General features: G+C 38.0%; 1 pseudogene; it reads right to left on the bottom strand.

Moving 5' to 3' along the window:
- Positions 1-819: 819 nt before the first annotated feature.
- Positions 820-1,339, bottom strand: LOC102978319 (nucleotide triphosphate diphosphatase NUDT15-like; annotated as a pseudogene).
- Positions 1,340-14,027: the final 12,688 nt, after the last annotated feature.

Below are 14,027 nucleotides of genomic sequence, written 5' to 3'. Positions count from 1 at the left end.
AATCCTTTGGTTTTCTGGAAGGAGCTCATAATAGAGGACTCCCTTCCAATCCCACCGTATTCACAACATCACCTTCTTTGGATGAAGACCGGCCTTTGGTGTGGTTGGTGGTGGTTCATTTCACTTGCCCCACGATCTCTTACGTTCCACATTATTGTACAGTATCCACTTTTCATTGCCCTTCACAATTTGTTTTAAAAACGGAACGTTTTCATTACGTTTCAGTAGAGAATTACATGCAGAAATACGGTCAAGAAGGTTTTTTTCACTTATGTGGAACCCAAACATCAAAGCGATTCATATAACCAAGCTGGTGCAAATGATTTTCAACAGTTGATTTGGATATTTTGAGTGTGTCGGCTATCTCCCGAGTGGTATAATGTCGACTGCTCTCAATCAAAGTCTCGATTTGATTGCTATCAACTTCAGCTGGTCTACCCGACCGTGGAGCATCGTCCAGCGAGAAATCTCCAGCACGAAACTTCGCAAACCACTTTTGACACGTTTGCTCAGTCACAGCACCTTCCCATACACTGCACAAATCTTTTTGCGTTTCAGTTGCATTTTTACCTTTCTTGAAATAATCAAGCATAATATGCCGAAAATGTTGCTTTTTTTCTTCCATCTTCAATATTAAAATGGCTATACAAAAATTCGCCAATTTTGATAAGTGTTTTTTTAAATGCACACTGATATGACAGCTGTCACAATACAATCTAACAAAATTTTTTCGAATCAAGTTACAGACAACTAAGTGCTACTAGAGCCATCTTACAGGAAAACCGAATGAACTTTTTGGCTAACCCATTAAAAAAAAAATCAGGGAGTCTCCTTGTTCACCTGTAGGTGATTTCCTTTATATCCTACCAGATGATCCAAATCTTTAAATGGATCATAGCCTTGTTCCTTTAAACAACGTAGTGGCCAGAGAAGCTGGTCCAGGGGAGGAAATTCTTCCCAAGGAATCCACTCCCAACTTTCATTTTTCTCAGGCTCTACATTCTTTGGTTCTGAACCATGAGTCAGGTCCACCTCTCCTTTCATTAAAATAGTGACATAATGGTAATTCTCTTCCTCAACGAAAGAATTCACAACCGAGGCCAAGTGAACATTTTTCAGGTGAAGAGCTGCTTCTTCCCAGGTTTCCCTTTGAGCACATTCTTTCCAGCTTTCACCGAACTCCAAGTGGCCCCTGGGAAGTTGCAAACTGCCGGCTCCAAATGACCCTTTCTTTCTTCCTCCCCAGGAGGATGCAGTGAGGATGCCTGCAGCTGGTCACCACGACTCCTACCCCGACTCCTGGGCGCCGCCCCTGCGGCTCTGCTGCACTGGCCGTCATAGCGTGAGAGTCTAATTCTATCTTGCTCTTCTTTTCCCCTTACGATGTTTTAGCAAAACTGATCTTCTTTAAGTTCCTTGAGTACTTTGTACTCTCTTTTATTTCCTCCTCTCCCCCTTTACCTACTGAGTACCTTTGCATCTTGTTGATGTCTACCCAAGCACCACTGCCTTAAGGAGCCCTGCATTTCTCCTTTACCCTAGGTCAGATTGACGTGTTATACTTTCTTAGGACTATCTTCCTTTACTTTGGAGCCATTAAGTCATCTATAGGTGTAGAGTCGTATGTGTGATTATTTGTTTTATATCTGCTTTCCCTATTAAAGACTAAGTCGCATGAGAGCAGGAATCCTGTCGGCTTTACTCACAATAGCTAACCCAGTGTTTGGCACATAGAAGTTGTCCTAAAAATATCTGTTAAAAAAGTAAATGAAAAGGTACAGAGTATTGGCATCTCCATATAGAAAGTAATTCAGGCACAGGAGTGGATAATATCATTAAGTGAAAGCATGTAGATAAAAAAGAGAAAGGAGGTTAACAGAGGACTCTGAGGGATATCACCATTTAAGACAGCCTGAGACAGAACACACAAATCTGACCAAGAAGGCTGTCCAGAGAAGTAAGAGGAAAATTAAGAGAGTCTGGCATCATGGAAGCTGAAGAAGGGGGAGTTTCAAGAAGGAAAAAGTGGTCAACACAGGGATGTCAAATAGGAACTAAAAAGTGCCCACTGGATTTAGCAACAAGAATTTCACTGACGAAAATGAGGAGGAGGAGGTTGCTAATAATAACAATCTACGTAACAATTACTGAACACGAACAATGTGCCAGGCACTGCTCTCAACTCGTCACATTTATTAACACATTTCATACTCAAAACAGATCTATTTAGTGAATATTTCTATTATTTCTACCTACAGAGGAAGAAGCTGAGACTTAGAAGGCTGTTTCAATAGAGTATCAAATTGATCCCAGATGCAGTGTGGGGGGTTGAAGAAGAAGCTGGAGACAGAGAAAGGGAGACAGAAAGTTAGGACACATATTGTAATAAGTTTGACTATTAAGAAAAGGAGGTTGTAATTGGACAGGAGAGTGTGGTAGAGGGAGAGAGTTTTTAAGGTGGACTAGATTTGCATTAGTTTAAATATTGATGGGAAGGGACCAACAGAGAAGGTTGACTTAAAGATATAAGAGAGGGAATTCTCAAATTATTGAGAATCTCAAACCATATTAGTGCATTCCAAGAGAAAGTATATGCTGGGAGTAGCAATCCACACTGGACCCTGAGCATGCTTACATATTTTATGTCTGATCACTCTTTACCCAAGCCATTTTTCAGGGCTGGGTTTGCACAGAGAGATGAGCTAACATCTCCACTGAGAAAACAAACAGGCTTGTTTCCACTAACTCTAAAAGTGGTGGATTCCTCAAGCTCAGTGTTCCCCTTGTTTAATGCAACCAATTGATGTGTAGGCATCTATAATGAGCCTTTTGTGTAACTGCTATGGGATTTGGGGAGGACGTGGGGAATTGACACAAACAAATGAAGCTCTGGCTACTGCTTTTGCCAGGCATAATAAAGTCCTTTGTTTCTAACCCAGGAGTCTCATGTCTTCTGTCAGCATCTATGAAACAGTTACAGTCTAACTGGTTAATGTAAAAGTAGGGTAGAATCTGAGACCCTGCACAGTCCTTGTTATATACAGAAGAGAAATCACACACATGAGCATCTGTTACTCTGGGTTAGAGAATCATGTCCATTGCAGAGTGGAAAGACCCAAGCAGCCTGAGATGTTCCTGTTTTCTCCTTGTTCCACTTATGCCTGTTGATTGCTTGTAGCCTTGAAATTATTAGCAAAGCATAATACTGGATAGATCTCTTATCTTCCTGGGCCTGATTTGACAAGCTGATCCTTTGTGTTAGCTCAGGAAGGAGGAAGGAAAAGATGTCATACTTCTGTGCCTGCAATGAGATTTTAAAGAGCATCGAAAATACCCAATCCAGGGAATCAACTATTTTACTATATGTTAGCTCCTTGAGGACAGAGATGGTGTGTATTTTGCTTATCGCTGTATTTCCAGTACTTAAATCAGTGCCTGGCCCATAGTATGCACAACAAATATTTGTTGAAAAAGTGAAAAATAAAAGGGACTTCCCTGGAGGCCCCGTGGTTAAGACTCCGTGTTTCCACTGTGGTGGGTGCAGGTTTGATCCCTGGTCAGGGAACTAAGATCCCACATGCCTCCTGGCGTGGCCAAAAAAAATTTTTAAAGTGAAAACAATGAATAGATGAGTAATGGATAGATTAATTTAGAGGAAGAAGGCTCAGTAAAAAAGAATGAGAAAGAGGAGTGGGAGAAGGTGGAAAGAAGCAGACAGTGTGGAATCCTGGTATCCAAGGAGGAGAGACTTTTTAAAAGGGAATGAACAACAAAATAAATTCTGTTGAAAATCAAATAAAATGAGGACTGAAAACAATCTGGTCGATTTGGAAATTATAAAGTCTGCTACAGTGCAGAATGTAGACAGCAAGTTAGCCTTTGGGGATGACTATTTTTTACATTTTTTCCAAGCCCAGAATAACCTATTCTTTCTTCTTAGTGAAAACAGAGTTTCCAAGGTCATGCTTTCTTGGATCTATAATATTGCTGCTTCATCTATAACATGACCCAATATCATCCCTGAGGATCACACTGTGATGAGGCTCTGGTATATTGTGACACGATATTGTCATCACAGTCTCTTTATGTGAGGGAGCTGCAAGCAATGAAAACAAAGCTTATATACAGAGCTTACTGCAAACATCAACTTGACATACACTTAATGATATGCAACACCATCTTTGTACTTCATCATATCACACAAATGGCAAAGGAAGGTGAGTGAGCCAGTAAAACTGAGCTGAACAAAAATTCATCTAGTTTATTTTGCTTAGCTACTTTTCTTTACATCCAGTTCAACTCACAGTCTAAATACATTCATTCTCTTCCAGTTTTCAAGAAAGAGCCAAACTCTCTGTAGGCTGAGAGCTAAGGATATTATTTCCAGGAATGGATAAGGCATTCACCCTAGGCATTCGGTTAGAGAAACAGAAACGTTTAGCCAAACTCAAGGTTCACCCCCTAGGAGAATGAAAGGTATGATCCTCTGAGAGATTTTAATCTTTTGGACAGTGACTGGTTCTACTTCTCCTCTTTTCCTTGGGGTCTAACATAACTCTAGCATATAGATGGTGCTTAGTAAGTGTTTCCTAAATGAATGGTGAATGGAGACACATCTAGAGAGGGAGAAGAGGGGCCATGGGAAAGGGGAGGACAAAAGCAGGGCTTGGAAATCAGAGGCAGGTAATGAATAATGGTTAGCTGACTGCCTGCTTGATTAAGATAACTGGGTTGATCTAGAAATTATTCAAAGACCTTTGAATACCTAACTCTAAGGGTCTTGTATTGGGGGGAGGGGCACCTGGAGATCTGGATACTGTAGAGGTCACTGCTTGAAAGGTGCATTTTTTCCCAGGTGTTGGGACACAGGACAGAATACACACTGGGGTTCTGTTGATAGATGGTAGGTAGATAGATAGATAGATAGATAGATAGATAGATAGATAGATAGATAGATGATAGATGGGGAGCCTTTTCTTGCCCAGTGAGTGTACGAGTGAATGGGAAAACTTTCTTGGGAAAGTGAATGTGAGGGTGGCGTTCTCCTCTCAGGGTGGATTTTGATTAGCTTTGTCCCCACATATCAGATTCAAGGAAAGAGTAAGATCCCTTAATGGTAGTGAGAAGGAGAGACACACAAGCTGGGACAGCCAGCAGAGAAACTAGGAGAGTGGCTGCTTTGGGGCCTTGGACAGCTCTAGGTCATGGGGCAGCTGATGGAGTGAGAAGAGGATTCAGAAGCTAGGAATTAAGACTCAGAGACAGAGCTCAGAAACCAGCCTCTGTCTTTTCTATTACCTCTGGTTAACCCTACCCCTTTTAGTTGACTTCCTCTTTACACCTCAAACTCAACTATCAAACTAGCTAAAGGGAACTGGCCATTTTATACATCCAGAAACCTCACAATTCATACCATGAATGGGAGTCTGATAAAAAATGTATGTGGCAAACTGATATTATGACTTTAGGGGGTTCTAGTAAGGATTTTATCTGAACAAAACTTTTTTCTCTTCTCTTTTCCGTGATTACAGAGCTCCTTTCTTGTGCGCTGGGGCAGAGTGAGGGCTGTTGGCACCCGTCTGTCCATGGCCACCATCAAACTATAGGGTGGGCCCAGGACCCCAGCTGGGACACCCTGAGAATTCTGTCTCCATAACCACATGGTTACATCAAGGAAGGGCATGTGACCCAGATGAAACAGAATCTCACCATGGACTTTTGTTCATGTTAGGAAAGAAGCACTGCTTTTTCTATATGATGCTTGAGTTGGTCTTTACAAAAGCTTGAGTTTGCTTTATACGTTTGTGAAGGTAGTTAAATTGTGTGCCACTTCTTGGGTCACCTTTATTTCTTTTCTAGTAAACTTTTTTATTAAAATGCTAGGAATAACTTATTTATCCATTTGTAGGATTCGAAAGGGCTTTAAAAGATAAACTATTCCCAACTGCTACACATGGTAGGAGTCCCTTCAACATTTTTAACAAATGGCTATTCATACTCTGATTATACATCTGCAGAGAACTCACTGTTTTATCTTTTTTTATGACTTCTTCCTCCTCCTATTTCTCCTCCTCCCCCTTGTCCTTTTGTATTTATGTAACCTTACCACATACAAAACATTTGGAAAGAAAAAAATGAATTATGTATTTTTTCCATCAGAGAAAGTTATTTTAAAACATAAAAAAATATTATAAACACAATCGTACAAATAAAACAATGCAACACTTTGCTACTTTACTTATTTAGTAACATTGGTACCTTTCTTTAATTTGCTCTTGAGAATAAACATTTTACATTTGTTTATAAGTTATACTTCCTTTTTGGAAAAATATGTTTATGTTTTTCACCCATTATTAAGTTACATTCTCCTGTACTTTCTTTGTAGCTTTCCTTGTCTGATGTTTACCAAAACAGGTACAATTTATCATAAGGTATTACACACTAAAGATGAAATCTTTTTTTTTTTTTTAGTTTTTTTCTCTTTGCCAACAGCTTTCAACCAAATTTCCAAGAAAGATCAATTTAAATTAAAATGCACCTCTAGTTAATCCAGGATTTAAGCATTTAATTAGAAATCCATTAAAATAATTGTATTCCCTTTTAATGTAGTCACTTAACCTGTAGTTAAATAAGACTTCCATTATTATAAAATAGCTCATCTCTAATCTGATATTATATTTCTTAAAATTATCTCAGAAACATTAGCACTTGTAAATTAAGTAGAAATGTGCTGAATTTAAACCCTGAAGTTCCTGTTCACAATAACTGGTGCACTGATTATATTTAAAAGCCCCAACTGGAACAAAACAATATTGCCTTTTCTCATTTCTTTCTTTAATCACAGCCAAATAAACTGGAACTGGGAGAGTAAAATTTAGGTATCTTCCTTTTTAAAATTTAAGAGTTATCTACAAAGGTTTTTTTCCCCTGAGAAAACTCATTTTGTGTGTATACAATGAGTACAATTAAACATAAAAATAAACACTTACGTGGCTCATGACTGGCCTTTACCTAGACCAAAGCTCTGAACCTTTTCATTTTTTGAAAGTTTCAACACCATAGGACCTAGACTATTTCCCACTCTGACTCCAGACTTTCATTTGTTTATTAATACATTCCTTTTGACTACTTCCCTCTCCTTTTGCTGTGGCTCCAGACCCTCATCTAAAAATTCCTCATTCCCTAGGGACTTCTTGTACGGCTCTCAACCCAGCCAGGATCTCAAGCTGTCCTCACTGGCTCTCCGGAATCTTTGCCTGATCCCATCCCATATGCGTGTGCCAGTTCTGAATGACAATCACCATCCACCAGGGGTCAACTTATCCGTTAGGCACAGTGCCTGGGACCCATAATACTTTTAGAGGAACACATGAATGTTTTAATACTATAACCTTTTAGGTTGAAGAAAATATTTTAAGATAGAATTTTTATATAATTGCAATCATAAAATATACATTAAAATTTTTTTGTGACTGAAAGGGTCCATGAAGGCAAAAATGCCTTGGGGTCCATGAAAATCCTAATATGGCTCTACCATCTACTTACTCTACTTTTCCACCAAAGACAGCAACCAAAGTTAGCATTACTGAGGAACTCTCAAAAACAATTCTGCTCATGCTGATGCCCTATTGAATTCTACAGTGGATATTCTAAGCTTTTTATATGACACACACACGTGCACACATGCACACACACATACTCAGAGGCAGCTTCAAGGGCGTGTGACACTTACAGTGGCAAAGGGCATTGGGCTCAGAAGGGCCCAGTGTTTAGAGTTTAACATTCTACGTTCACCATTTTGAAATATCTAATACTTTAACTTGGCCTTTGTGTTTTGTAGGTGAAGTCGGGTGGGACAATAGGGCATGATCCAAGGACTTGGAACCTCAACTCACGCATCTTTTCATCTCCTACCAACTCCCCTTCTCTCTGGAATGGTTCCTCCAGGCTGCCCTTCCCCACCTGTACCCAGTGACCATTGCTGCTCTCTGTTGCCCACACCCCTCAGTGAGGGCCTGACTATGGGTTGGGAGAGGGTTAGGGTTTGGTGAACATTCTCCATGACATCTTGGCAAGATTTAGCAGCAACTGGCCACACTCCAGGCTGGCAGCCACAGAGCACACCTGGAGGATGACTTTGCAGGGTTGAGCCTCCCACTCAGCCCTGATCCGGTACTGAGCATGTCCAAGCACAGAGAACCCTTGGGCTTTGCCCATTCACATTGGATAAGGCTGTAAGCAGGTAGGCAGGAGAGATTGGCTTTTTGGCCCCCAACCAGGGCACTGTGTGGGTTCTCAGGCACACACATGCTTAGTTGCAAGGCAGGACAACGGGGCCTGTGTGAGTATCTGCACTTCACCAAGTATCCCCATGCCGAGGGGCACAGTAGCAATAAACACCCTGACAGGATGAGAGATTATTTAAAAAATAAAAGCCTTATATTTGAGTACCTACAATAACACTTTTTCCTTACTTTTTGAACAACAACTACACATTTTCATTTTTGCAGTGGACCCTGGGACTTATGTAGGTCACTCTGCACACATTTCTCAGGTTCCAAGAGCTGCTCCCCTTTGATCTTATTGTGAACCCTGAGCTAGTTGATGAGAACCCCTTTGACTTCCCTCTTTCTATGACAAAATGCCTCCTATTTCCACTTCTCTTCCTCTTCTGTTTATGGGTTCTAAAGTCAGTTTTTCTACATGATGCCCTCAATCTGATTCCATTTCCATCCTTCAGGCTTCATAACATCAGTTATATCCTTGAGCTTAACTCTTCCTCTCTCCCTTGTCATCAGTTATTTTTCCCTGTGTCTTCCATTTTCCAACCCCTCTCTTTACCATTTTGCTACTCCTCCAACTCCAAAAGCCAGTGGCCCAACTGTTACTGTCCCTGCTTCATTGACCTCCTCTGGCAGTTAGGCCATCTCACTCATCATAGTGCTAAAACCGCCTGATCAAAGGTTACCTGAGATTGCCTAGTGGTCGTGGACCTAGTACTTTGGACCTTTCTGTAGATGTGGATAGCACTGACCAGCTCCCTGCTCGGTTCTCTCTCCTACCTTAGATTTGCTGTCCTGGCACTTCAGTGATTCTCTCTCACTTTCTTGACTACTTCTTTCCAGTCCTGGGTATTTTCTCCTCTCCATCCTATCACTCACCAAATGGAAGTTTAACAGAATGCCCAGTAAAGATCTGAACATACCAGAAGTTGGAATATTTCATTTTCTTGGCCTAGAAGTAATGCATGTTTTTCAGAGTAGAGACTGGAATTCTCCATTGGGATTAATGTTGTCTTTTTCCTACAAGAGATTTCTTCAGTGCCTGTACTCTTTTATTTAAGAAGTCCTTCAGGAATCTCAAAATCAATGAGGTAATTCAAACGCAGATACTTTTGGCTGAGACATGAAATGTTCAGTTTAGTCATGTAAATTAGATGCATTGGCAGAACTGTACTTCTACTATCACATCCAAAAATTACAGGTTAAGTACTTTGGCCCAAATCTGACAGCATTTAAATGTCAAAGTGAGGATGCAAACCCATAGTCTCTGATGCTGCATCTAGTGGTCTTTCTCCTTCATACCATGCTGCCTATAACTATTTTTATTTGGTCTAAAATAAATGACCCCTAGTACTTAGTGTAATATCTTGGGCATAGTAGATAGCCTAAGAGAGATTTATTAATAAAATAATGATACTATATATGAATATAAACAAAAGTACTCATACTGAAAAAAGATACCTTGCTTAACATAAAAGAGATCTAATAGGACAACTTATTTATCAAGCGACATATCTTCAATCCAAAAGAGTCACAGATGCCAAGGATACAGTTGACAATGTTAGAAATATTCCAACAAATGTCACAGTATGGACTTAGATTTAAGTCATTCATTTTAGAGAGAGGATATGATTTGAAAAGGGAGAACTCTATTAGCACCTGACGTGACAGTGTAAGGAAAATACATTTCCAGGTTTATCATTTAAGAGTTTCTGACTGCAGGCAAACAAGGCATAGATGAGGTTCTCACCGAGAACTGAACAAGGAAGACAAACATGTTGGGGCTGAAGTGCTTTAGTAAAGAAAGCATGCGTTCTGGCCCCTATGCTCTTTCTTCCACTAGTGCTCTGAACATGATTTTGTGGATTCACAAAGGCAGCACAAATGAAAGAGATGGAAAAGTACAGGCTAGTTGCATTCAAAGGGAAGCGAAAGCTGTCTGGATTCAGGCTGATAAGGCTGAATTTGTCTAGGGACGGATTCCCTTGAAATTCGCACTTGATGCTCAAGAGGCTGTACCAAGAATTATCAGCTGTAAGAAGGCACTCTAATTTAGCTTATGAAGCAGTTATTGCTCTGGTTGAATGGACATTGATTAGAAATTGGAAGAATGTGCTCCAGTAGGTCAGGATTTTATAATGCATGTCTCAAAAATGGGAAGTTTAACCCCAAATACAAACTTTATTTGGACGTAGACTTTAATTTATAGGATTGCGCCTAGTTTTGAAGAACGTGGCATTTGTTATTACATATTACACAATGTCATAGAGGAACTTACATTCTCAGAAAAAAGGAAAAGCACAGAAGAGGCTGCTTCAGAGAAACAAAACATGAAAAAGGATTTAAAAGTATTTTTTAAAACATAATAAGTTTATTTTATCCTAGTCTTAAGAAATATATAAATAACAATGTAATATTTTACGTTTTGCAAAATTTAAGCATCAAAAATGGAGAAAAATATATTACTTTGATCTTAGAAGGAAATAAAAATTATCCATCTATTTAATAAAATAAATTAACTGTAATAAATCAAATAAAGATAGCTTCAAAGAACACTTATCTACATGCCTTAAACTGGTTAAGTAAAACTGGTAAATCAACCCTATAGAATACTATGCAACAATTTTAAAATAAAAAGTTCGACTTAAATGGGCTGGCGTGAAAATATGTCGATGTCATAATGCTAAATAAGAGAGAGGAGTGGGAGAGAGAGAAAGTTCCTGAACAATATATATGACATTATATGAATGTATACATATATATGTGTACATGTATATATATGCATACGCATTTATGCAAATATTTAGGATTTATGAATATATACACAGATATATTCATGAAGATGCATATAATGCTTAGAAGAAGACCACTAAGGATGCACACAGAACTGACACCAGTGATTAAGTCTACCTAAAGAGAAAGGAAAGCACAAAGGGTAGAAAGGGTTACTAAAGAGAGAATTGCACTTTCTCTTTTTTATTTATACATATTATAATCAGAATGAATCACTTCTATATTTTAAAAATTACATGCATTATGTCTCCAAAACTGGTAAGTGAAATCACCAGTGGCACCTGGCTGCCAATTTCTATTTATCAGAGAGTGAATATATTACATATTCTATATCTAATATCATAGCTACAACTAAACCTTGTCTAGGGTTTCTTTAAACTTCCTCAGTAACATAAGATGGTTCACAGGCAAGGCCTATTTCCCACATTTCAAAATCTGAACTTAAGGAAAGAACATCAATATTTAATCCACATTTAACATTTTTCAGAATTTTGATATAATCTGAGAGCAAATGCTCCTTTCAAGGTTTAATGTTCGTAAGTAACTGCTACAAACACATGATAGAAGTAAGTTACATCTGATCACTATAAAACACATACGTTTTTAGGGGGTGTCTATTCACTACTTATATTAAGGTCTTAGTCACAAATTCTATAGAAAATATAAAGGCCAGAAAAGAATTATCATATGTAATTCAAAACCAATCACTGTTCCTTCAGTTTGTCTTTTACATCTGAATCACACTTGATAGTTGGCTAGTTGAATATCCTTTTAGCTATTCCACAGACAATAATTACCTTTCTTTCTATTCTTAATCTTTTATGCAAACCATATGGCACATTTAGAAATTTTGCAGGCTCTAATTAAAAGTGTCCATTCAAATTAAACAAGGTCAAAAGAGACACTATATTAAGATCTACCAAACACTTTTAGAGGAACTACACATAGAGAACAATATAACAGACTCCTTGTCAGTTAAATCTATCTGCAGTCTTCGTGTTGATTTTTAATACACAAAAGCTGAGAAAACAAAGCACATCACTGGTTGGTCTTCTAAATATGCAAAGAAAGGTAAAATGTCAGGGAAGTGAAGAGGTAGGAAAAGAAAGCAGCATCTGCTCAATGATTTCGTGTGCCAGGGCTGTGAGAGCAGCTCAGCTCAAAACAGCTTGATGTAGATGCAGTGAACATGTCCAGCTCTGCTTGTGGTAGACTAGTGTATTGGATGCTACGATATGCCACCCAGAGCCCCCTTTAGGAATGAAGGATTTACACACTAGGTGCCAGGAGTGCTGCCAGAACACAGCCTTCAGCTGCCATCCCTCTTCAGGCACTACCTCTACTGAAGACAGCCTCTTTATCCAAGGATATGTCCCCTTTTGGAGGCAGCCCAAATCCAAAGACTGGTGTGTGCAGAGTATAAAACCCAGGCCTTGGCCCCCAATCAGCACAATTCTGAAGGGCCATCCTAGTTTCAGAACTTCCCATGAGTTCCGCTGAATTTTTTGTGTGACTGCATCACACACCACTTTCTTCTTTCTGCCAAATCCTGTTTCCCTTCCTTGCTTTCCACACTTTTTGATCCTTAGGGTACCTTCTAATAAAATTCATGCACATTAATCTCCATCTCAGAGTCTGATTCCTGGGAACCTACCTTGTGACAGTTTACTTAAAAATCAGGCAAGAAATCAAATTTGAAACAAAATAATTCACCAGAAAAAAAGTTTCAAAAATGTGGTGAAATGTGAATGTTGGAAATAATTTTTATCTTCATATTTTTGTGAATATTTAACATATTTGTGAACTTGTAATGTATTTCTGTGAAACAACATTTTATTATTAATTTTTGAGAAGGAATCTTTGGGGGGAAATTATTGAATTTGCTGTCATTGGTGAAAGCAAAGTATGTTTATAATAAAGAGAGATAAAAGTGTAATAAGGACTAGATGTTTATCACTATTAAATGTAAGTAAAATTACTGACACTTGAAAGTAAGTGCCTGCATTTAGAAACCTAGATAACCATAGATGTTATAACTGAAGAAGATAAAACACAGCAAAAGAGGGACAAGTTCTTAACCAAGAGATACATAAAACAACATCTAGAAAAAATTATTTTTAATAGACATAGTTAAGAAACACTCCAAACTGTAGACTTTATTTTAAAATTCATTTTTGGAAATAATAATGGCAGATAAATTTCTGGTTAAATGAATCAAGAAAGAGATAATTACTAGTAATCACACTGTGTGAGGTTATGTGGAAGACACAAAATATTAATACTCAGCCCTCAACATCAAGAAACTTGAAATGTAAGTTGTCAAAACTTCCCTAAGAAAAGGCTTTTCTTGAAGAGGAAATCCAAAAAAATTATGAGCTGTGAATGCACTTTTAACTAAAGATGTAATTGTTTAAACTGATTGGAAAGCCATATAAGGGAAAGATACGTTTTCTCAATTTCTAGTTATTAATTTATGTTCCAAGGAGAAAAGGACTATATTTTTTTCCTTGTTGGAATTGCCATTACAGTATTTTGACTTACTGCAAATGTCTGATAAGTGTTTTATGTAAATCTCCCATTATAAAAGTTGAACTATAATTGTAATCAACTCTGAACACAATACATTCAAGGTTCTCTCAAAAAATTCTTAAAATAAAAGTAATAACATTTGGTACAAATACAAAAATTATATAGTTAGAATATTAGAGATTTTAAATATATTATATGAAAGTAAATTTTAATATTTGGTGCTATTTTCTTTCCTTTATTAAAAATCTAATAACAGGGCTTGACAAATTTAATTATTCAGAAACACATTTTGAGCCCAGAAAAATAGTTTAGATTACTTTTAAATATTCTTACATCACAATGTATGTCTAATATTCTCATGAATATTTTCACAGAAATTTAATGCACATCTTTCCAACTTAAATCATACATTATCAAAATGTC

The sequence above is a fragment of the Physeter macrocephalus genome, chromosome 1, assembly GCF_002837175.3.
Source record: "Physeter macrocephalus isolate SW-GA chromosome 1, ASM283717v5, whole genome shotgun sequence".
In the NCBI taxonomy this organism is placed as follows: Eukaryota; Metazoa; Chordata; class Mammalia; order Artiodactyla; family Physeteridae; genus Physeter; species Physeter macrocephalus.
This window is presented reverse-complemented; position numbering and strand designations above follow the sequence as displayed.